This window comes from Aythya ferina (assembly GCF_964211825.1).
Source record: "Aythya ferina genome assembly, chromosome: 14".
Lineage (NCBI taxonomy): Eukaryota > Metazoa > Chordata > Aves > Anseriformes > Anatidae > Aythya > Aythya ferina.
This window is the reverse complement of record NC_140312.1, coordinates 2,360,712-2,386,347: the sequence shown is the minus strand read 5'-3', so window position 1 is coordinate 2,386,347 and position 25,636 is coordinate 2,360,712. Positions and strand designations below refer to the sequence as shown.

The window sequence follows — 25,636 nt, the reverse complement described above, 5'->3', positions numbered from 1 at the left end:
AATAACCAAATCTAGAACAAAAGCAAGATCAGACCATGCTGGTTTAAAATTCTGAATGGAAGCACGTGAGCTTCTTTTTGTTTTTTTCAAGACATGTCCCGTGCAGGTGGCGTCTCCGTGACTTAATACACCGATCTGCTGCTGCATTACACCTGCAGACAGACCCAAAAAGCGTGAGTGTACGAATGCCATTCTCTGGCTGAATTTGCAAATCAAATGTACATCCTGGGAGTACAAACCTGGAGACTGGCAGAGGTGATGCAGCTGGTCCCGGTACATAATAAGGGGCAGTGCTGCCTTTGAACGTGAAATCCAGGCATTTGGAGGTTTTGTTCTGCAGACTGAAAAGAGAAATTAGAGTTCTTTGTTCGGTGATCACAAAGAAAAAATGCGTGTGTCAGAAAAATGCTTTCACATCTTTGTTTTTCATTTGTGCATGGAAAGGATCAATGAGAACAAATGCTTGGTGGAAGCTTTACAGGTGATAAATTATTTCAGATATCTTTTTCACAAAGCAGAGGAAGCAGTCGGCTAAGACCCAGCAGCTGACTCTCCCAGTGTTTCAGGTACTAATAAAATCTTAATGCACTTTTTAAACCCACGGTTCTTCCCCAGTCTCAGATATATAGAAAGAAAGATAATTTAAATTATTTCATCTCAGGCTGAGAGTTTTACCTTCTAAAAAATGGCAAACTGATTTACAAGGTTTCTTCTGTAAGTCCCTTAAAGTAAATTACCTGTCACAAGGGTCGTGGATCCCTGTCTGCATGTTTGAATAAAAAGTATAACAGATTTATGGCATTAATAATGGGGCTGTCTTTGGAAAGCTCTCAATTTGCAACAGTGAGAGCGGAAAGATGGCAGTTTGGTTATTTAGCACCCTGCCTGTCTTTCTCCTGAAGTTCTGAGACGAATGTGGCTGCTGATGATTTTGGCTGTGCTCAGTGCATTGACCTCTACTGGAAAGCCTAAAAATCTTCTTACCTAAAGGGAGCGTCAGCACCGGCCAAAGCTTTGTGACAGCAGGAAAGGCAAAGGACAGGACTTGGGCACATCGAGTGGGCCTATAAAGCAGTGCCTCATCATTACATTTTATTATTTATTCTCTGTCACGAGAGAAGATATTCTGGAAAAGCCCCAGTTTTGCCACTCATACCTGTTTTGCTGAAAAGAATCATTTTATCTGAGAGTATAGAAGGTAAAAAAAAACTGACATCCCCAGCTTTCTCCACCAGAAGAAGAAGAAAACCATTTTCCAGCGCAGAGGTTGTATCTCTGGAAAGTTGACGTGCACCTCTCCAGGCCTGGCCTCTTCCAGTTTTTAGGACTTCCCAGCACTAAATCCTGAAACCCAGAGCACCCACAGCTGCCTGTGCCCCTGTGTGCACGGCTGGGGCAGGCGCAGAGCTCGCAGGGCAGCAGGTGAGGCCACGATGCACATCTTCATTTTTCCCCCGGTTCTTCAGCTGGCAGAAATCTCCAGATCAACTGACTGATTCGAGCCAAATGGATAAAATTTGTTACCGCTCCTGCAGAAATGGAAATAATGAAATTGCTATTTTAGAGGCTCTCTTTAATAAAATACACTATCATCAGACTAACGTTGTATCTCTGCAGAAATTCATATACTCGTGTGTACATCTCTGAAATTAGACTGGTGCACTTGAAATAAAATCCTGCACTTTATGAACAATTCCAGCTGGGGCCTGCTGTAATGATACTTCTATATCAGGCAGGAATAAGTGTCACCACAAAATAGAAATAGCTGCTCTTCCATGCATGCATAGGCTATTGTTTTATATAAATGTGTGTTGTGGAGCCCCAGTGACACGGCCTGTATATCTTACTCATCTGAAGGGAGTTTACATTTCATTCTCGTTTATCTGTAAACAATCCACACAGCTCCACAGTGAGTGGAAGATGGATGGAGTCACTGATGGGAAATTTAATGCACGTCTGAAACACATGCAGACAGATAGACATCCTCTCGTTTTTTGCCAAATCAGCTCACTACAAGTTCAGACAAAAGCATAGCTCTTTGGATGAAGTGATGGCACAGGCAGGATGCTTGTGGGAAGGGCAAAGCGAGGTCTTGGAGCCAGCCAGCAGCTGCCCGGACTCTTTACCTAAGCCATGCCTTCCTGAGGCCATCAAAAGATGGCATAATCCGTGGTCTGAGGAAACTGGAGCTTTCCATCCTGCAGGAATTAACATCTTATTGCCCATCGTGGGCATTGCTCTTGGTCAGACTTCACGGGGTTCCTGCCAGCCCCCTCTTCCAGCCCCATGAGGTCCCTCCCTGAAGTTCATAAAGCTCTTCCAGTCCCCTTGGGTCACTGGGTAAAACAGGGCTCACGGCAGCCGAACTTTTTCAAATTACATCTGGGCATGTTATTTTTTCTCTTGCTATTTATGTCGTGCCCTGATGCAGCTTTGTGATGGAAGTCGTGGCTGTAATTGATATCCTGGTCTGTCCGGTCCTGCTTTTTCTGCTGTCTGTGGTGAGCGTCTCTGGGAAGACCACTGGGAGAAAATCTTTGGAAGCCTTGCAGTTTCCCTGGAAAGCTTTCTCTAGCCTTTCACTAATGCTACTTTTTAGTACCAGTAGAGTTTAGGGCATAAGCATGAGATGTTTAATGGTAATGTAACAGAACAGGAGACGTTTGTTGAAATTTGTCATTAACCCAGGATGGGATCAGGCGAGCTTTTTGGCATTTTCATTAGGTGGAATGGGAGACACTATAAACACCTCCAACATAAAACAGGGAAGAAATTCTTGAAATACAGCAGTCATGCTTCCAACTGGAATTCCATTCACAGACAGCAGGCTGGGAGGGACACACGTGTCTGAAGGACATAGTACAGTTATTCCAGAGACAGACGGGATGACCTGCCAGGAGAAGGAGAATATCCTTCTCCTCTGACAGGTCACTGGAGGGGAATGGGCACAAAGGACTCATTTTCATACTTCTGAATGCAAAGAAAATAAAGAACAAGACTTTGAATTTTGCCTACAGACAGAACTGATAGACTTTGTATGTTGTCTGTGTGTGCTGGGAGGTTTTGCTGCGCTGTGTATATGGGCATATTTGAAATGAATGATGGAGATACACAAGCATAGAAGAATCATATTGATGTGAGCTAGCAAAGTTGGAGAAGAAGTAAGTTGGAGCAGTATCAATCATCTTTAAACCAGTATAGATGGTGTAAGCATGAGACAGCTTTGGCCACTATAGGTGACTGGATAAAAAATTACCCTCCATGCTGAGAAGTCCAGAGCAGGCTCAGGCTGGTCCTGTGCCATCCTGCATCCATTTTGCAGGGAGGCTCCATCCGACATGACCTTTGCAGCATTTTTCTGCGCTTGGCATTGATGTAGCAGAGTCACGTGTGCTGTCTGCCTTGTGACAGAGCTGTAGATTAAAAAGAAGAAAAAAAAAAGTAAGATAAACCCACAGACAACCTTGAAGGTGTTGATGCAATTGAGAAAATTTTAATGCAATACCAACATTAACGTGATTGTTTCAACACTATTAATAGTCCCAAAGTAGTATTTCTGTATCGTGCTATTTAATGAAATACCAGCGCTGAGTATTTGGGCTTATTTGCAAACCTCCTGCCACCTCGATCTGAATCAAAATAATCCCACTTCCAGTGGAGTAAGGAATAAGGCATGCATAAAAGATTAAATTTCCACAACAATTTATATTGCATTATTTTTAATTACATTAGAGTTCCTGCCACGTAATTACCCTGCAAATGTATGCCTGAGTTAAAGATGTGCAGCTTCGTTTGCACTGCTGTCTGCCGTTCCAGAAGTGGCACCGTACTTTTTGGTAGGTTTTATATGGGCATGATTTATTTGGGAACTTTGTTAGACCTTTAAATGCAAACTGTGACTCTCATGGGTGGCCTCTGGCTAGCTGGGGTGGAAACCCAGCAGTGGGGAATGATGATGCACCACAACTGAAAAGAGACGAGCACTAAGGAAGATAGACCTGGTCCTTGCCTTGGCCTAATGCAGGGCCTGCACTTAGACAAAACTGCTCGGTTGTTATCTAGATGATGTTGTCATAACTCAAAATGAGGCTGTTCTAAGCTATTAGAGCCACACACGGAGCTGTTAATTTATTTTCATTACCGTATTGCTTGTCCGTTCGAGTATCATGTATGGTCATTTCCGAAAAGTGTGACACTAATAATGTAACTACGGAGAGAAAGGAAATTAGCATTAAGATTTTATGTGGTTTTCCTATTGATCCTGCATTAGATGTCTTCAAGGATCTCCTGCTGACACAGGAGGACGTCGCGGGCACAGGAAATGAGCTGCTCGAGGTCTATGAAATCAAAATCGCGTTCAGCATTTGCAAAGTCTGAGGAGAGTGAGGAAGTTTCCCTCTCTGTTGCCGGTGCTCTAAGGGATGGCACGAGATTGCAGGGAGAGGTAAACGGCTCCCTTGGTACTCGGCTGTTACTTAATGATTTTGCTAGAAAACACTTAGGACAATTAAGTGTGAGCGTCTGACCTGGGAACATCAAACAGTAAGAGGTTTTGTAGAAGTGAAGTTGCCCAAATTTAGAGGCAAACCTTAATTTTAATAGTTTGGGAATTCTAGTGCTAAATAGTAAACAAATATTACAGATCACTGCCATGTCAGTTTGGGTGTGTGCTGGTAGGGACCCAGTGTACTCCTACAAAAAATCCACATCTTCTGCTGTGTCTTTGATGTGCTAGAAAGGATTTTGAGATGTCTGCCTTCCTTTCTTGTCCATCGTGGGTTGCCTGCAGCGACCTTTCCCATCCACTCTGTGCCTCACCTGGGTGATGCTCCCTTGCAATTAGTTTGGAGTTTGCTGCATTTTGCCCTGGTTCGCACATTGGCCAGTCTTTCTTGGGCTGCACAAGTCTACAACTGGCTTTTTGTGCCCTAGGGTACATATAGAGAGGGTTTTTCTTTCTCTGCTGTCAGTTTTGTGTCTGGAGGAGATGTCCACATCCTTCCCGAGGCGTGAAGTTGCCAGCACAGTGGTGCAGCATCAGTGTTATTCTCACATGCTATAGGATCTTGGGTCCCTTTTTGTTATAGTACCGTTTTCTTCAAGGCAGTGCAATTAGGAAGAAGTCCAAAATCTTTCATTTACCTACCAAGTAATCTGAAACATTCATTCCTGGATTTGGGGTTTCTCAGCACTTGTGCAAACTAAATGAAAACAAAGCTGTAATATCCAGCAGGGCATTAATGCTGAATTGCTGCTTTACATATATTGCTGGGATTTAAACACTATGCAGGAGCCATAACCAGAAAGTTAGAGGAATGCTCTGCTTGAGCAGCAGTCTGCTAATTAGATCTCTGAGCCTTGAAGTAACCTTGTCCGGGTTTTGTATGGGTTTTTACAAGAAAATTTTTTAAAACCTTCCTTCGTAATCTTAAGTCTTGAATTTGTTTCAGAGGGCTTTGACACAGCAGTAAAAGCCACACAATAATATTTGTAATATTAAATTTACTGTGTGCAATGACATTTATCACTGTCACAGTGATTATCTGCCTCTAATTAGGAAAGAGCGGAGAAATCTATCAGCCCTCAGTCCCCACAGCAATGGGGGGGGCTAGTTAACCTCGCATCTAAACCCCACCAGCAGAAGCAGTGCTTCTGTGATCAATCCATGTGGCTCTCTCTTGACACCTGCAAGATGCCAGCTAAAGGAAACTCATTAAAATGCATTTTTTAATTTCTGATGCAAATTACCATGAAGTGTGCTTCTGCAGTTCAAAATGGGAAGCGCGTGCTCAAGCTGTGCGAGCGGCCCCGCTCTGCCCAGCGAGTGCAGGACGGAGCCGTGCGTCCCCACGGGGGTGAGGGACAGTCCGGGACCACTGCGTTGCCTCCGTGCACGAGACGGTCATGCAGTTATTTGGGCACAGCAACCGTGTTTGATTATTTTTTGTTCTGATCAGTGAGGACCCCAGCAAGGGCATGCGGCTCGCTGCAGCCCCGTGCCGCGTGTCATCGCAGGTGCACCCCGTGGTGTCCCTCCGTGGCTGTGTGCATGCAGCAAGACTCACTGTGCCGTGCCGTGTCTGCCCCTGCACAGAAGGAAGCACGCAGTTATCTCTTCAGAAGACATCAGCAGTGCGGTCGGGGAGTCTCGTGTAAGTTCAAAGCGGGAGTTTGATCAGCCGTTTATTTTGGGGACAACCCAGGGAAAAAGCGTCTGGCCTCGATTCAGAAAGACATTAAAATGTACGCCTTAAATCCTTCCATGTTCAGCACCCGGCTGAGCATTTACCTGGGATCAGAACACAGCCTCCCAACGTGGCACCCCTGCGTCTGTCTCTGGATCCAGAGGGAGATGGCAGGAGGGAGCAGAGCACTTGAGTGATGCTCAGCTGGGAAGGAGTCACAGGAGCAAGTACGGTTTAAATATTTCCAGAGATTTATGGAGCAGAGTTTGATTTGTTTGTTGATTTATTTCAGCCTAAATAACCAGAGGCAAACAAAATACCCAAGACTGTGCTTTAACAAATTGAACCTCAGCTGTGCTGAAGTGATCGGTGGGGCGGGCGGCGAGCCCAGCCTGTGCTTTGTCTCGGTGCCACTTGCTGATGGAGGAGAGGCAGGGCATTGTGCCACCAGGCATCATCCACCAGGGGTGGCGTGGTTTGGGACACGCCACCAAAGATATCAGACCTGCAAACACCGCTTTCCTTGCCTCCTCGAGAGCCTCCTACCTTGCCCAGGGGCACCTGGACTTGCTGGGCTTGGGACGGGCACCTGGGCACAGCACCAGGTTTACAGCTTCCCCGACGGGATGGGCGCTCGCTGGGCTTCGGTTTGTGGCTCTAAAGAGCAGATTTACTGCGGGCACTGCCCGGCCCTGCTGCTCTGCAAACGTTCACAGAGCGATGCCAGTCGGGGCGGGGGGCGAAGGCTGTCCGACATGGTTTTCACCTGGAATAACCCTGCTGCAGATGCGTTGGGCTCAGCAAATCAGTTTTTTTTTGCCGGGATAGGTATTTCAGCAAGGGCTGGTATAAGCTGTATCGGCAAAGCTCATTTTCCGCCCCTATAAATGGCACGTGGACACAGCAGATTTGCTGGTGCAGCTTGTCGTTGCAGGGCCAGATCAGCAGACTTCCCCTAGCAAGCGCCAATCTTCAGTTTAGACTTTGCCCCTGAGCTCAGCGTGCCCCCAGAATGCTTTTGGAAATCTTGGAATAACTTGCTGAAGGCCTTTTATCCATCACTGGTTTTAAGCATTTAATATTTAAATACCTTTTAATCATCCTAATATTCTTCTTATCGCCTACACATGCTGCCATTCTCTGGGGTCTTTAGGGATGCAAGTGGACCAAGGAGGGATCAACCACAAACCACGCTGCTTCTGCACTGATGGAGGCCGGGGAACATCACCCAACGCAGCGATGCTGATGGGCATTTCACAAGAACAGACCAAAAAAAAAAGGGTATTTAGATCTCCCCCCAGCAGAGGATGGAGAAAATGCAGAGCAAGATCTTTGCACGAGTCAGCCTTCCAATGGCTGATAAGGGATAAAATATAGTTTATATTTTTCTGGATTACAGTGAGTTGTATTATTATATGAAAATGCCAACCAGGCTACAGTATTCCATTAATAATGAGCACGGAATAAATTACCTGCAGATGACATTTTTTAATTGAATCGCAATCTAATATCCCAGTAATATATTAGAATAATAAGAATATTAGGATGATTAAAAGATATTTAGCATTTCCATTGGCTCAGGTTTTAAGTGCTGGGTAAAAGGCAACTAATGTATATGTGTCTCATTGATTCTCAAAAAGGGGTAGGTAATTTGATGTTGTTTGGCTCTGCAGTGTCATAAAGTTCCTCTCTGATGTGTGCTTGAAGGCTGTTTGTGTCAGCTTTAAATGTTTGTTTTTTTTTCACAACAGCAGTGTCAGGGGCTACCTTAAGTGCAAGCGTAAGCTCTAAAACACTTTGCATACATCCAGCAGAATATATAGGTAATGATCGCGTGGAAAAACCTTTGTTCATTCCCTGTTTCCTTCGGGATGGGACTGGGTACTCGGCATCAGAGCCAAAATCCATCGGAGCAAGTGAGAGGCTTTCTGCTGGTGGCTTTGTTCAGCCTGTTTGTTTGTACTCATACGGACGTGTCCTCAGCACGCTGCTGAAGCGCTGGGAAGACCAGCGCAGGACGCGTAGATAGGGAGCGGCTTGACTCCAAATACTGCTCATGCTACAACAGTGTGATGGAAATGCCTTTTGTTTGCCCTGGAGATTTGATGAATCACTTAATTAGACCCATCCTACGCTTCCGTCTAACTCGCACAGCTCCATCACCCATCACGTTAATTGCTGGCAGGCGAAGCACTTGCTGCGAGAGCTACAGGTAGGAAGAGCAGCAGCCCAGCCCGCAGCACATGGGTCGACTTAGGTAACTCAGCAGGTTGTTTGGTAGCTGAAGTGCAACAGACTGCAAAGTCAAATACAAAATATATAATATTTTATATCTCAGACCTGATATGGACCATCCTGCCTGGCTTCAGTACAGGGCACAACTGCATCCCTTAGGAAACGCATGAACAACAAAAAACACCCTGTTGATAACACAGCACTGTGAATCACAGCCCCTTCCCAGGCTACCCCTTCCTCCTTTCCTTTTTCTCTCCACCCTGTATCTGAACAGATCAGCCTCCGCCGAGTGACCCAGGAAAAGCAGTGGAATTGTCCATCTTCCAGCTTTTGCCAGTGCCAAGAGGTGCAGCCCCAGGCTGAGCAGCACAACCACCTTCTATTGCCACGATCTGGTATAAAATGTATTAAGCCTTAATTGATCTTTAATCGTCCCAGCTTGGTTAGTGCTTATTTATTACTGAGTAACACATACTCCAGAAGCCATTGAAATAAAAACCTATTCCAGGAGGGAAAGTGCTGACTGAAGGCTCCTGCTACCAGTCACAGGGGAAAATGGTACAGACAGAATCCCGTTCGATGAATGCCTGTGAAGAAAAAGCCAGCCTTCTGTGAACGGAAAGATAAAATGCAGCCATAATTTAACCTGTTTGCTATAGTAAACAGTTAGAATATGTTTTGCAAATTCCTTACTGTAGGGGTGAGTCATTCCCAATTCACTTGCTGCACAAATGTCAGGCTTGTCAAAGAAAAAGTATTTCCTGTGCATTTCCATTTGGAAATGAAATGGGTTTGGGAGGATGTCTATTAGAAGTGCATATACTGAAGTGTGCTTTGGGGATGTATAACTGTGTGTGCATCTGTGTGTACACGAGTTCACACATTCATACACTTGGACATCTGAAAGACGGCTACAGAAGCTGCCAATGTGAGAACTTGAAAATCATCATATGCCAGTTAGGAAGAATTAAAATAAATTGCATTGCAAGCAGTAATAACAACCCCCTGATCTCCAGCAAGCTTTGAACCCTAAATTTAAATCCCTGAAGACAGGCTGCTGGTGTTTAAACCAAGCTGGAAGGGAAGGGCAGCAGGAGGCTGGCTGTGCTGTGGGGAGAGCAGTGGGTTGCAGGAGCCAAGAGAGATTTTGTTTCCAGATCCTCTGCCCTTGCCAAACTGAACCATTGGAGCTGCGATGCTCTGCGCCAGGAGCTGCTGAAATGAGTTGGTCTGTTTTATTTGCTTTCTGGAAACTGTGGTTAGAATTGCTCAGCTGCTTTCAGTAACAAGATTCAAAATATATCCATCGTCATGTCCATGTGTCCGTGTCCCATGCTGGGATTTAAAACTGCATAGCGATTATTTCTACGCCACCTGCAAAGGATTCAAAAGATTTAGTTTTTATTTTCTTTGGGAGCTGAGAGTCAAAATCTGTTAGGAGTCTTTAAAATTATTTGGGTCATTGCACTCCCTAAAACAATAGTATCGTGGTTTAATCAGGCTTTGGGGTCCTGTGGGGGAATTTCTGTTCCTCTACAGACCCAGGCAGGTTAGGCTTGCTGCTAAGATCCTCTTACCACTTCTTCCCTGGGTCTAAGAAATGGATGCTACAGGTTCAGATTTCCTGAGCTATTTCACTACATAATTGAATCAGTCTCTTTGGTCTCCAAAAGTATGTTTTGGTAGAAAAATCCATTGGTGGCAGCCAGTTTCAGTGAGAGCCAGGATGAATCCTTGAGGCCCCAAAAATCTGAACATCTGATGGCATCGTACCATTGAAGTGCCAGCCTGCTCCTCTCTAGGAAATCATTATGAATAATTACAATTTTTAATTATAGCTCCACTTAGAGCCTCACATACGCCCTTAAACAGTACTAAAAATCCTTGACATCATGCACAGGAAGTTTCTCTGCCCTGCGGTGATTTCAGGGGTTTTAACTTGGTTTATAATTTCACTTCAGCATAAAGCTCAAGGGTTGGAAATAAGCTGGGGGGAACCACTTTGGTGCTGTTTTCCATAACAAAACGTCCTCAGCCTGCATTGCATAACCATTCAGCCGAACCCTGCCAAGCAGAGAAGCAGAGACCCTGACCTTTTAGGGTTACAATTAACTCCCTTGCCACCGTCCTTTTTATTTCAGCTTCTCTGGTGGGCAAAAAGTTTCAACACTTTAATTTGTGAAAAGCCTGGGAGCCAAGGAACGCAACAGAGAAGAAAAGAAGCAATCATGGCTTTGTCATCTGAGGAGGAGGCTGACCCTCGTGTCCTATCAAATTTAGTCCTAAATATATTTTGCTGTTATTGTGAAATGCCCTTCAGCTGGCACAAGCCTTCCTCGCACACTGAGCTAATGCATTCAGCAGCACCGACTCTTTAAGGTGAGAATCGAATCTTGTTGCCCCTTGACAGAGATGGAATAATAGGGTAATGCAACAGAACATTTTTGAAATGCTAATACTCGCCACCTGCAACTTAATTTTTTTTTCTTATTGCTTTTTTTTTACGACATTTCACAGTCCTATAGTCTCAATAGATGGATCTGCATCATAAAAATGACACACTGATGATTTAAGAAGGATAGTCAGTCTAAGTGAAACGGATGGAGTGCTTTAAGAGTGTCAGTTTAGCACCTATTACATAGGGTCAATGTTCATTTTCAATACATCATTAAAGCATCCTGCTAAATCACTCAGAAAATGTTCATGTTCTCCTTTTTGAGCCACCATGTTAGATTACAGGGATAATGAAGTGTAACTGCACATAAATGGCAGTTTTATACAAGCATATTTTATTGTTTTCAGGGCCACTGTTTTAGGTTATTCTGAATATGAAACATTAAAATATCCCCAATGAAATACTGAGTACCTCCTTAGGTGATAGTTCCCATACTTACATTTGCAGCCAGCTACCAGCTCCATCAAATTTGATATCTACTGAAGCCATTTTCCCACTCTATCAGTTTTACAATATACAGTGTTCACTAAACTAATATCAATAAAATCAAAACTGCCCTCAGCCCAGTAGCTAGTTCTCAAATTACATTACGGAAGATGTATTTCTATTATTTTGAGAAGAACCTTGGAAACTCACTTTTGTCAATAGAAGTCCCTTTGCCAAGGTCAGTTCAAGTGCAAGATGATTTTTGCTGGCTTCAGGTGCCATTAACAGCACAGAGTCTCAGAGACACCTTTGTCACGATCAAAAGTTGGATTATCGAGGTAAGGTTAAAAATCAGACCTTGGAAGGCAGGAATCAGGACTTATGAACATAAAATGTTTAACACTTAAATCATAGTCTGTCCCTAAAATTAACTGTTCCCACAGTACAGGTGGTACTGGGAACCACTTGGTATGAAACCGGGTCTGTGGACAGCGTGTGCTGATACTGACAATATTAACTTCTGAAACGGAGCTAAAGCTGCTTTCACTCTACTGAGGGAGAGAAAAAAACCCGTCAGCATCCCTTAGGCTTATAAAATATTTATTTTCTTTTATTGCGTTTTGTAATGGAAAACATGCTTTTAGTTACAGAAAGGTGATGCAAGTGCGTCACGGTGGGTAGCCATCCTCTGTGCCACGTGCTGTAGGGTATGGCACGGCGGCCTTTCCTCTTGCCTTGCCACACTCTTCTCCTCCACCCCGTGTTAGTGTAGCTGCTCCCTTCCTCTGCAATGCAGAAGGAAAGGGCCAGCACCTGACGGAGCCCCGAAGGGCTTTGCAGAGAGCAGGAGGCACTGTGTGAAAGGCTCCGGGGTGGAGGTGGCACAGAAGGAGGAGCAGAAGGTGGCACTGGCCGTCGTGACGTGGAGCAGAGGACAGCCGAGGAGCTTTCTGAGGCAGCTAATGATGCAGGCACTGCAGTTTTTTTAATGCTTCAGCTGGGAAATTCCTACCATTAACAAGACGTTTGTCTTAATGACAGGCTTATTTTAGGAAATGTTCAAAGCTAATAACTATACTCAATAATGATAGTGAACATTATTGAGTTTTCCCCATTCACCTGTAAAGGATTGTAAAAGTCTTCTGCCCTGCTGCCAATAAAGTCTTCTGCAGGCTGTACGCTCTGCAGCTCAGCTGCTCTAGACCCAACTTCTTAGCAGGGCTTACAGGGAAATGTTACTGGAGAGGATTCACAAAACAAGGAAGAATTATGGAAAGAAAGGGCACTTAGGTAAAGGCTTTTCCTGTTACAAATAAAACCCAGCTCAATCTTCAATGGGAACATGTTATATGAAGAGCAGAGGGTCATACTCCTCATCTCTGCTCCCAGGGGCAGTGGGTATTTAAGCAGATGGTATCCCTTCTCCAGGACAGATTTAGGGGGCCTTGAGCATCCTCTCAGGAAGGGGCGTGTAGGTCTGCTGCTCTTTTTGTAGGATCGGCTCCCAGCCTTAGGTCAAGGTTGGCACAAGCCCTGGATTTCCCTTAATTTATCTAATCCGTTCAACAGGGAATGAACTGCACGGAGCCTTAACAGGTAATACTCAGCATTCTTTCAGATTCATTGTGTAAGTGAATTTGTTATTTATTACATAAGGACAAGTTGGTGAAACATAACTTTGTTGCAGTGGCTTGCTTAGCACAAAATCCTCCAGTTTTCAATTCTGACTGTACTTCACATCTCCAGACCCCACAGTCCCCTGCCCCCTCTCCTGAGCTGCATGCAAGGAGCCCGTCAGCATTGACTGCTGTTCCTGGACTTCCCTGCCATCCAGGGAGGGGGAACCTTCCTCTGGTTCTGGAGAAGGTCATTTACATTTGTTTTTTAGAGCAAACTGACTTTCTACAAAGTCAATGGAAATGGTGCCATGAGCTATGGAATTCAGCCCAGATTCCCACTGAGAAAACAATTTCCACGTCCTTTCAATTTATTTTCTAGCTTTCTCTTCAGCAACCAGCCAGTGCTCCCTTCATATTCTTGACTTCACTGAAGCGCCTGAAAAAACATTGTGGAAGATCTCTTCATTTTCTTTTATGAAGTGGCTCCGAGTTCTCCAGTCTGCCCATATTTCCTTATTATAGCACTCTCTTCCTCTTTATAAGTATGGCAATATATCAGTATTACCAGGTCTCCAATCCTTTGACATCGTGAAAGCTTCCATGGGTGATCCGGATGTTGTCCTTTTACGTTAGTGAGGACTTTATTGAGGCCCTACCCTGAACCTCTCAGTTCTTGGGCCAGCTCTGGGGCTGCAGAATCAGTCTCAGAGGGCGCTGACACTTTGCTCCTTGCCAAAGCCACCCAGGAACAGCGAGCAAGAAGAGAAGTCGCAACACTTAGCTTGTTTTCTCGTTCAGTAATAGCTTTGCTTTGATTTTCTTACAGAAAATGATGGCCTCAAAAGTTTCAGGTCAAAATAAATAAATTAGTAAATCGATGTTGATGTCCCATTAAGCGTAGCACATGACTGTAGCAATTAGCAGCTGCTCCCTTGGTAGGTGCTGTGCTCATGGGCTAATTATTTCGTGTTTGTCTACGCTGATCAGCAGCTGATTTCTGCAACTGCGGTCTCTTGTGTCATGCAAAACTTCTGGAAAACAGCTCTAACCTTCCTCCTGCTTTCCTTTGCTACTAGGCTTAGGGAAGCTTGACCTTTGTGATTTTCTGTTGCACAAAGAAGGGATTTTCTGTGCTTGCCCCGACTTCAAAATACTCCCATTTGGGAGTTTGTAGCCCAGAATTTTCAAAGGAGCTTGCCCTTAGCTAGCAAATGCATTCCCTCCTTCCTCCCTCCTGCTCCCGAGGAGGGGCTGTGACAGCCAGCGCTGGCTGTGGTTCGTTTGGTGGTTTGTGGAGCCGAGGAGCCCAGGGGAGTCGTGGCGTGGCCGTGAAGGCGTGCGAATAGGCTGCGGTGTCCTGCAGAAGCGGTCATTAAAGCCTCGGCAGCGCAGGAGCTCCTGAGACAAATACAGCCAGAGAAACTAAGCATTACCTTGAGGATTACTGTACCGTCTGATTTATTCTTCTGGCATTTTACTGACGGGTCAAAGACAAAAATGATTCTGTTAGGAAGCTCTGCGCTTGCACAGCAATGCTGCAGCAGGAGCTTTTTAAAGGATCATTATTCAACCTGTTGTACGCAGCTCTGTGCAGCCATCCTCTCCTTCAGCAGCTAGCCCTCAAACACCTCTAAACCTTCAAATGAACGATTTGTGCGATATGTCTCCTCATTTCTATGGCAAACCTTAGTCCAGAAATGATCTTAGCGTGAGTTAGGCAGAAGAAAACACTGTGCCTCGGTTAGTACAAACAGATGATGCTGAGCACGGGCACAGTTTGGTTCTGGAGGCTCGAACAGGGTCTGATGGCTCCGAAAAAAATGCTGGTGCTGCTGCCCGTGGATCAGCATAACTCTTCCTCCAGTGAAACCCAACCAAAGGGAACTGTTTTGGCCTGATTCATATACATGCCTGCATCTGAATGTTATGCCACTGTAAAACAAGATACTAGGGGATAAAACTTTAAAGGTTGGTAATAAAAAGGTAATAAATGGGCATATACAATAGACTGATGGGAAACTTCATTTATTTCCCTGAGTTACAGATGACCTCATAACTCATGAGTGCTGGAGCGAGGCGGAGTTATGAAAGTCATGAAAGGTTATCAATAACAAGTGGAAATAAATGAGTTAGCCCATTGTGTTTTCTGTTTGCGTGCGTCTCCCCGTGATAAATGTGACAGTGACATCAGGCTGATGAGGCTGGGGGAGCCTGGGGGGAGCAGAGCAAGAAGCGCCCAGCCTGTAGGGCCCTGTGTCATCTCCATCACAAATGGGGGGTGAAGAAAAGCTTTGGCTGAAGTGGATGAGATAGGCACAGAAGGTGGCATGGGGCTTCAGAGCACATGCGAAGGCCAAGCAAAGATGAAAATACTCCGGCAATGCTGATTTATAGTGCGAAATAACAGCATGAGGACGCAGAAAGTCTTTTGATGACATTTCTTGTAGTGCCAGGCTATTAGTTCATTGGTCACATATTTGAGTCCTGCCCCCAGTTGCCTCTGAGGCTGTTTTTTAGGTGTGATGGTAACTGTTCCCCTTCTGCCCTTCTGAAAACTTTTGCATAAGCCAAGGTCAAAACAGGACATAACATCCGCTGCAGACTCGAACCTTGCTCACATTTTAAGAAGAGCACTCCAAGAAGGGAGCTGTGTGTACGTAGCAATTCCACCCATAATGGGATTATAAAGTAATCTCGGAGAGGCTGGGGGAGTAACCTTGGGAAATCAGGCGTGTGTCTGGTTCTGGTTCAGATAGGCTGTGTAACTGCAGCTAAACAACCTCTGCTTCAGCTCACCATCTGTAAGGAAAAGATTTTTTTACATTCTTTCCATAGAGGAATATTGTTGGGGAGAAAAAAATAGAAAAATTAAAAAAAAAAAAAATCTGAATTGTGCAGATATTCTCGTCCTGGAGAACCAGCAGCAGAGCAGCACTTGAATGGAAAGTCACCAGAGGAAACTAAAAGAACATTGTTTTGATGAGTCAGTTAAAGAGCCAACACTCTTCCTGCTGACAGAGTATTGCACTTCAAAATTTGGTTAGAAGGCACTGTTTTGCTGACAGTACTGTCTTTCAAAGGACATGCAAAATCAACACCTGACCATCTGTAGTCATTTCAGATTCACCCATAACATTTTTTTTTGTAATAGAAGGGTTGTTGTCAACCTTGACACCCTGGACGAATGCCAGTGTCTCCCGTTCTGTATTAGTCATCCTACATAAACCGCTCACATCCTCTTCAGTCGTTAATACCCTTTTGAGATCTTGGACATTTGCTGCATTTCATGCCTCAAGAATAAGTGCAGGTTTGGATCTCCCACCGCAAGCTGCAGCAAACTGTAAGAAGCCTCAGTAATACGGTCCTCATAGTCCTGGTGGGAGGACACTTCAGACCTAAAATCTTCCTGAGACTGTGCTCACAAGAGACCATCCCACGCAGGCTGTTCCTCTGGTGCAGTGGTGGGTGTGACAGTCAGGGTCCTCCCCGGGGTGGTGGTGTTCAGGGACATGCAAAGACAAGGACGGACACGGCTGCCGTGCAGAGCCCTTGAGCTATATATTAATGGGACGCTCGGAAGAAGGGATCTCATGACTTTTACCTCCCAACCTTTGTAACCCTACAGGAGACAAGTGTGCCTTTTCCTTAAATGTGTGGTATAAATTTTGATGAGCCCTTCCTGCCCTCAGGTACTGCTAAGTGAAGAAGCTAGAAAAAAAATAGTTTAAGCAAGTTTCCACACTGCAGTAGGCAGTGGAATGTATTAGAGGAGATCAACATGAAATATTTCTGTGCTGCCTTGCTTGAAAATATTGGGGAGCACTGATTTACCTGGTTTAATGTCCTTGGCTTTTCTCCTTCCTTCAATCACTATTATCTGTAGCTTGGGAATAAAGGCTCCATTCAGTTTGAAAGGAGCAGTTCTGCAGTGGTTTATGAATGCTTTGTTTGCTCTAACATCTGAAATATATTACTCTGAATCATTAAGAGCCTTTTTTCACAATATGTCCCTGACTTCAGTACTTCATCCTTGACGTTTCTTAAATAAGCATGGTTCTTGATTTATACTGAGAGTTAATGATTTGCAGTGCATGGAGTATAATGAAATCACTATGGCTTCGGAGGGTGTGGGTTAAAATTACGGGCATAGACGTGCTTTAATTTGGGACAAAGAACGAGGGTGCCTGTGCAAGTCAGTCCTTGGTGTGCACCCTGGGACACTGTTGCTGTACTTCGTGGTCAGGTACAGTTGGAAGCTTGCAGCAGGAGGGCAGCCAAAGGCAGAAGAGCAGGGATGATTTCAGAGGGCCTGACCTGTACCTCTGCTCCCACCTATCCAGCAAAGTTCATCCAGCATTGCCCACAGCCCTCGCAATGGGCCAACCAGCCACTGCTCTGCAGAGGGTCTGAAGAGGTTTTACTGAAAAGTTTTTGTTGATGGTGCTGGGAGGTGAGATTTGCCTTGCTTGCGGCAGCGTTGAGCACCTTAAAAAGGGGGTGGACATTTGCTGTCCTCTTTTATCTGACCTGGACTCAAAGAGCAGCATCTTCTGACTTTGGCACTAGCTGGAGGCATTTTGAACAACCTGATCTAGTGAAAGATGTCCTTGCCCATGGCAGGGGTATTGGACTAGATAATCTTTAAAGGTCCCTTCCAACACAAATCATTCTATGATGCCCTGATTTTCACTTGTGGGGTGCCCTTTTTTATAGTATCAGAGCTAATCCTCTCAGTTCCCCCAGTGTTGGCATTGTGCTGCATTGCTTGATGTAGCCTTAGTGAAGGGAAGGGAAAAATTGTAGAAAAGACAGAAATTAGAGGTTTGGCAAAAGACAAAGCATAACTGTAAGACAAATGAAAGAGCATTCATGTCACCTGGCTCAAATAGGATAATTTAGCTAATGCTTGTTAAATCCCCTCCACCTAGGATTAATGACTGCCAGAAACACTCACTCATGGAGCTGGGGACTTGCCAGAGCCAGAGAAATCCCAAGTACCTGTAGTGGAGTCAGGCACCGTACTGCAAGCACCAGAATTCAGGGACAAGAGAGGAACAATCCTTCACATCAGTAATTTATGATGTTTTGGTGGTTTTTAGCAGTATTGCCCAGAAGTGTGGAGACGTGTCTGGCAGTGCTTGACACGAGTCATTTTGTTTAACCGTGCCTTGGTTTCCCGTGCTGTCTCCTGTCATTATTGCATATTTCCATTGCAGCTCTCTAGGGCATAAGCTGCTTTTAGTTTACGTTTGAACAAAGCTTTGCAACAGGAATCCCTGATCGTAGCTGGGCCCTTTTGGTATGCTGTGCCTCACTAGTACGTGACAAATCTAAACCAAACCTTGTCAGACATCAAGTCTACTGCTGCAACAGCATTAGGACTAACTGACTGATAGCTCTGTAAATTAACATTAATTGTTTACCCAAATTAATAGTAACATAGTTGAGCCAATTAAAAATGTAGGATTGAGATGGCTTTGAATGAATATAAGCTGCAGAGGACTATACATCAATTAAAGTACTGCAGAAAGCTTTTCACCAAATGCCCTGCAGGTATGTGTTGTATCTTAGTGAGTGAACGTCATGTTATGTTTGTGAAAATCATTTCATTATCAAAGCCACGATGTACACAATGGATAATATATACTGACGAGTACAAACCAACCACAGATCTTGTTAATACTCATACTGACTGGCTAGAACTGGCAAGGAAGGCTGCTGCTTGGGGAAAAACAGATAAAAGAAGGACACCGCTTTAACCACTTCTGTGATTGTGTTTCCCCATTGCCAGGCCAAGACCTCTTTCCCTCTAAGTGTTTTCTGTTGGTTACTTCAGCACTCTGACATGGCAACCTAGCCACTGTGCAGAGAGGTCGAGGACTGCGTGTACCTGTGTGCACAATGTGATGGAAAAAATGGTGTTTACATGTTTTGTAAACAGCAGCACGTGGGTTTGCAATCTGAGTGTCAGGACGAGCCCTTCCCAGACAGGCCAGGTGCAAACAAGCCATCCCAATTCAGTCAGTAACTCCGTAGTAAGAGTTCAAGTCACTACATCGGTAAGATTTGTTCCCTAGCAATGAGTTGCAGCCTTCTGAGCAGTGAGCAGATCCACTGGCTGAGCCTGTCACAGTCGTACTGCCATCTTTCAGGGACAAAACACACTCCAAGTGGGTTTGTTTTTTTCTTCACATTAGGAGTGAATTGTGTCTTGGAAAAACAGAGCATCTGGTTGATGATATTCGTGATGAGTGCTGTGCTAAAGATCTTAAAAGAAAGTATCCCCAGACACTTGATGTGATGAATATTGTTATTTGTGGCACTTGGCATATGGCTGCTACGCTGGCAAATAATTTAGCATTAAACAAGCTTTCACTTGGTCCACTCAGTTTCTTCTAGGCTGCTGTAAATGAAATATATGTTTAATGATTGTGTTTGTATTTATGTTAGAGACTTAACCAGAAATAATTAATTATATATAACGCAACATGCATTCCTCAAAGGTTGAGTTTATCAAGCTGATTCAAGTTTGTGACCATTACATGTAAAGAAGGCATGTACCTGCTGCAAGCAGCCTGAAAGGTCAGTATTTAGCAACTGGCACCAAAATGGTGATATCCAAGATGATATTCAGTGACTACAAGGGAAGCCTCTGTGGTACAGTACCTGTACAGGGAGGCAGCACAGAGCCACTTCACAGCACGTACAGAGACCGTGAGACACGGTTGGTAGAAGCTGAGAAGGGAACAACTCAAAAATAGGAAGGAGGAATGGAAACGTGCCCATTTTTTATATACCATCGGTTTGGAACAGATGACTAAAGCCACATTTACCTCAGGCTGGTGTGGTCAGCGGGGAAGGGGCAGGAGCAGGCCTGGTGGCTCAAACACACCAGAGGTGCTCATGAGCATTTCTGAAGTGAATTTAACAGTGAAGGGTGTTACAGGAAAATCCACAGACAAACAAATCATTTCAGCTGTCAGAGCAAAGGATGAATAGTTGAAAATAAGGTTGGGGATATAAGATAACAAAATATTGAATAACTGCTTTCTAAATAAGCCTAGTCCGCTCTAAAGCAGCGGGTGCTGACAGGGCTGAGGAGGGCCCGGCCCCATGGCGCAGCCCGGCCGTGTTCCCCTCACAGCCCGGCTGCTCTGGTGCCACAGCACTTCCAAGCCTGAGTGATAAGGAACAGCTGCCATAAATCATCCTGCTTTGAAGATTTAAAAGTTTCGAGATGCTAACGTTGGTCGGTACGCAAAGAATGACTGGCCACACTGGGTTTTGCTGGCATATCTCGCTTTTCAATATGCCTTTTAATATGATAGCTTAGATGATTTGTTTTTCCTGTTACTTTCAGTGATACAACATTTATCATTCTCGTGGTACTGGAATTTAAGTTTCCCACAGCAGTTACTGCAAATCTCTGCTTCAAAGTACTTTTGTGTAATTAAATTTCAGTTTTATGTGTGGATTTTATCTGTGAACCTCTGAGGATTTTTAATGAGAAATCCACAGACACGACATGCTTGCGGGTGTTTGTGTGGCTTCTGTCACCACGGTCGTGGAGAAGCCTTTTCAAACGGGTTAGTTGTAGGGTGGCTCAGAGAGGGTTGTTCCATGGGGGAAACTGAGGCAGAGCAGGGGGCACTCCCTTTCTGGGAAGGACTCTGCTTTCCCACTCTCGTCCCCATCTCTGAAGCTCTCTGCAGAGGTTTCCACTCGGCCACAGCAGCTCTGGGAAGCCTGTACTTACCACTTCCCTGCCGGTCCCTTCTCAGCCTTTTGTTGTCCGTCCTGTAATTCCCTGTGGAGCCTAAACCCACAGAAACGCCGAGCTTTGAAATGCTGATTCAAAATTGTGTAGAAAGTCCCCGCTGCCCGCCAGGCCTCACGCAGGAGCGCCGGTGAATGGCCCAGCCCTTTCCGCGCGGTTGTTAAAAGCCTCTGAACTGCAGGAGATCTGGCTTGGAAGGGCTTAACCGAGAGAAAACCTGCCTGCAACAGAAGATGTGCTGATAACATGAAGCAGGGGATTTTCTTCAGGTGCTGGTCTTTGCTCTTTGGTTTCGTTCCCCCTCCTCACCAGAAGGGAGTGTTAATTAATTACCTGCCTCTTTCCAAATAGCTGCTGTCCCATCTTCGCATTTCTGACTTTCTCCTAAACTTTGCATTTGCAGTATGGGAAGGACATATATGGGAGCGCTGATGCAGAAATTTTTATCAGCTGATTTATTTTTAAAATACGAGATGTTATCTGGGTGAGTGCTGCTGCTGCACAACCTTGCTGTACCCTTGCTTGGCCGGGCCGAGCCCTCCCAGCGCTCCGTACCCATTTCACCGGAGCTGCAGAGCCAACAAGGAGCCTTGCAGCAACCAGGAGCTCCTTGGTCACGTTTAGCACAAAAGGAAAATACCTCCTTAACAGAGAAATAAGCAAATAGCTCAGACAAAGCAGACATTCAGAACTTGAAGGGCCCTGTTCCCCCAGCCTTCCTTTCTGCACAGCACTGCCAGCTGCTTTCTTGGCCACTGAGCAGCTTTCTGCAGGGGTGAAGGAGAGCACAGGGGGAAGGCAGAAGCTGGTTTTGTGCACTAAGGTTCAGCAAGGATCCTGGTGAAAACACCCAAGCACCAGGGGAAATTACCATGTCCCTGGAAGGATGGGCAGGGAGGTGGTGGAAGATCCTCACAGCCGTATTTGCACCGTTCATGCCAGCTGCAGAGCTATATGTCAAATCACATCAAATCAGTCTGGAGCCTCACTCTCCAAGTTGGAACTGGCAACACCAACACCGCAACATGGAGAAATGCTTCCTCAAGACCCACATTCAGCTCAGCCCAGAGCAGTTGAGTCTTCATGTCACTAATTCTGCTCTGCAGCCTGGGTGGTGGCATTTCCATACATCACGGTGCAAGTCCCTCATCCACCCGGGGTGCATGGCAGAAATAGGTGGCTCTGCCTTCTCATCACTCACTTCTGATTGCATCGTTTTCCCCCTACTTATGTAACCCTAATTTAGGAATGAAATGTGCTCAGGTTTTATTCCGCTGACCTGGGAGCTGGGACGCTGTTTGTGAGGAAAATCACCAGAAGCCCCAGGGGAGAGAGTGGACTCTGACTTTAATGAGGCAGAACCCAAATGGGCAGTGGCTGGGGTGGAAGCAGAAGGAGAGGGATGAAATAGCTCGAGTTGGGATGGCATGAGCCTGGAAGAGCAGAGTCTGTGCATTTCTTAAGTATCCTGAGCGTAGCTGCAGTCAGAAAAAATACAAAACCCATATAATCACCACAGCTAAATTTGCAGTCATCCATACAACAAGCAATGAAAGCACCATGAAAAGTATTACTAATGCTTATTTACAACTTGAGATGTGTGGTATCGCTGATTTGGTTGTTTATGAACGCAGTAAATATGGGAATATGAAAGAAATAAATACACCTCATTTTAAATGCTTGGGATTTTTTTAGAAACCCTTAATCTAGGGCTTAGAAGAAGTATGAGCCTTTTTTCTGGGCTCCTTGTTTCCTGGTTCATGCATTTTTCAGTTTATCACATTCATTGCATATTGCTGGCCCCAAACTCAAAGCGAAATGAATGGAGAGTGCAAGATTGGAGCTGTTCACTGCAGCCATTTCTGATGTCTCAGTGGTTTTAAACTACATGTGAATGCTTCTTGAACCCCAAATACCCTGTGGCCTGACTCGTCTCTATTTCCAAAGTAATTTACGTACACATTACAGTGGTGGTTCCCACAAGTCATGCTGTACTTAATGGTCTGACAGCATTTCCATGATAAACCCTGGGGGTTTATAGAGCAGCCATAAAAATTCACTCCAGGGAGAAACTTGGCATGCCATATCCTCTACCAGAAGCTATCTTTTTCTGCCTTAAATCAGGTATAAATCAGTTCAGCTACTGTAACTTATAGAAGTTCAAAAAAAGAAAGTTTAGTAGTTTCATATGTTTTTGGACCTCTGAAACACCATGCTTTAAATACAGATAGCAGCTGCTCTCAAAAGTTTCATTGGTTTGAAAGAACCTGCCCACTCTAAAAAATCCCCTATTTTGAGTCTAAGAAATCTATCAAGAACTGGAAAAAAACTTTTAAGCTCCTAAAAATGCTGATACTTCAAAAGAAAAAGAAAAGAAAAGAAAAGAAAACAGCTATTGCTTCTGTGGTGGTAAAACCACTGATGCTACTAATTATTTCTTTCAATTCCAGAAAGGCAGAGTAGAGAGTGCAAAACTACAGAAAGCAGCTGAAACTCCTCCCCATCCCCAAACCATAATGTTCCTTTTTCCTGTGCATTCAGTGGAAAATTTTAATACTTCTCCTCGGTAGTTATTTGGAGAGAGGTAGCGCAGGAAACTCTTGTGTATTTTTGACTCTTCTTAAAAAGATAAGCAAATCTTTTGAGTCAAGTGTTTAACAGTCATGACTACCAGAAGTAATTATGAGAGCCTATTAGACCATTAGCAATTTTGCTTTTCAAATTAATAAATTGACTGGGAAAATGCAAGGCTGTTACAGTGTAGGCAGGACATTGTTGACACAACATGGGAATGTTTTATCAAAAATTAATCATATCAACATTGCTCTCAATCTGTGGGAAATAGGAATTTAAAATAAAAACAAATGCATTTATGTAAACTATTCTCTAAAATAGACTACTTATGACTATTTACATAATGAATCTATCACTTATCACCCTCAGGAGATTAGATAATTAAGCACTGAGCAACTTATATTTATTCATGTACTTTCAAGAATGAATGAATTATCCCTTTCTGCACAAACTGAATGTTCTCTGATTAGTAACAGGAGGGCAGGGATGGGATTTTACAGTGGGAAGCGTGTTGTTTCCTTTCTTCAGAAAGAAAAGAATTTGATCTTTAGAGTACAGCATGCAAAGAAACTGCGTTTGGTTCAAAGTCAGTAAGAAGGATTTTTTGCAAGCTTACTAGCTCTGCAAATGTGCTCGATACAAATTCATATGTCAAAGCTGAGCTTTTTTTGTTTTTATTTTTTCAATATGCATGATGGTTTGAGGGAATGCTCTGAATTCCTTCTCCCAGGGCTGGGCAAGAAACACCCTTGGTAGCTCTCAAATGCAACGACTGGGAACACAGCTCACCCTTCACCAGTTCAGACTCACACAGGCTAGAAAAGTTGTCCAACCTTGACAGGGATGTGAGACAGGGTCTTGTCCTCCAGCACCAGGGCTGGAGATGGCTGAAGATTTGCATGTATTTATGCTGAGTTCTGTAACAAGACAGGTTTTAGGCTTTCACTGCCAGGTTGGGACCTGCCTCAGGGAGTCCTAGCCTGTGGCCTTCATGAGTAATGACAGAAGAGGGCTCGAAGAACTTAATTCTTTCATGCTGCAAGCCATATAATTATGCCTTTTTATGACTTAGAAAACAGCATTACTAATTTAGTGGAGAATTTACAATAAAATACTTCCTGAAGTAGCATGCCCAAGGTCCTGAGGATTTATAAATTACATTAAGAACTTGAATTATTACAGTTACAAAATAAAGCTGAGGTATGAACATTTCTCCTTAGCTTTGGAAATCATTTTAGTATTCACATTAATTAAGTGTATAAGCCTTAGAGGAAGGCTGCATTGTGGTACCTCTTTTCCTGGGAAACCAAACTCTTGAAGCATCCCATAGCAGGGCTCCCACCAGAGGCAGAGCCAGCTCATGGGGCTGCTTCTCACAGGTTATAAAGCCAAGACTCATCCCCATCACCTGCTCTGAACTAACGTGGGAGCTGTAGGAATTCTCTGGGTTAATTAATTGTGAACAACTTTAATCACGTTCATTAACGGCTCTAATGTTGTTAATTAATAACATAAACATTTGAGTAGCATGACTGGCTTTCCTGTAATCCAAGGCTGGTGTTCAGAAAATGGAGTTCTCTTCTGGGGTTGAGTGATGGATAATTCTTCACTGACTGCGGAAAGGTGAGAAGGCCGTAAATACTGCTGGAGAAGACTGGCTTGTCAAACCTTAATAACCAGCAAACTGTGTTAACATGGCAACATTTCTTCTGGAGCTAGTCCTGAGAACGGCCGGTGTGATGGGTTTGCACAGGCACACGAACCCAGGGTGATTTGTGTGGTGACAGTTTTATTAATTCGTTTCTTCAGTCTATGGACTGGGTAGAAACTAAATCACTAATGCTAATATGAGTAATTTATGAGTGTGTTATGCAGTGCTTTCCTGATTCAGGCCCACTGTGAACTGCCCTTAATTTCTGCAGTGACTAATTAGTTGACCACATCCCATCCCAAACAGTATCACCCCGAGCTGGAGTCTTTTTGGCTGGATAAATCTCATGTACATCTGTGTGTTTATAATGCATCTCCCATGCAACACATTTTAAAATCCATTAGCTGCAATTAGCTCAGTTTTAAGAAAGTCTAAAACTGATCTCCCCTCTCTATGCAAAGCCAAATACTTCTCATCAAAATTATTTGGGGGAAAAAAAAAAAAAAAAAAAAAAAAAAAGGTGTATTGTGCTTTATCCTCTTATCCATTAATTGTTTTGATTTTTTTGATTCAGTCAGCTCCTCACCTGAGAGTGTACTCAGATAGAGAAGACTTCTGCCTATTGAAACAAATGCTAAAATCACCATTGACCTTCGGGCTGCAATATTGGGCCACAAGACAATAAACAGAATTACTAATGCAATGCAGCGCCTA

The 25,636-nt window shown here is 44.3% G+C and overlaps 1 protein-coding gene and 1 long non-coding RNA gene across 3 annotated transcripts in view; one reads left to right on the top strand and one right to left on the bottom strand.

Annotated features, from left to right (window-relative positions):
- The window catches only part of FSTL4 (follistatin like 4), a 368,576-nt gene that overhangs the window by 298,615 nt on the left and 44,325 nt on the right, over positions 1-25,636 (top strand). The window lies entirely within an intron of this gene.
- Positions 20,203-24,620, bottom strand: LOC311444486. Its single transcript, XR_014697901.1, has 2 exons — positions 24,562-24,620; positions 20,203-22,175 (listed from the first exon to the last, which is right to left on the bottom strand). It is a non-coding gene; the product is annotated as an uncharacterized lncRNA (long non-coding RNA).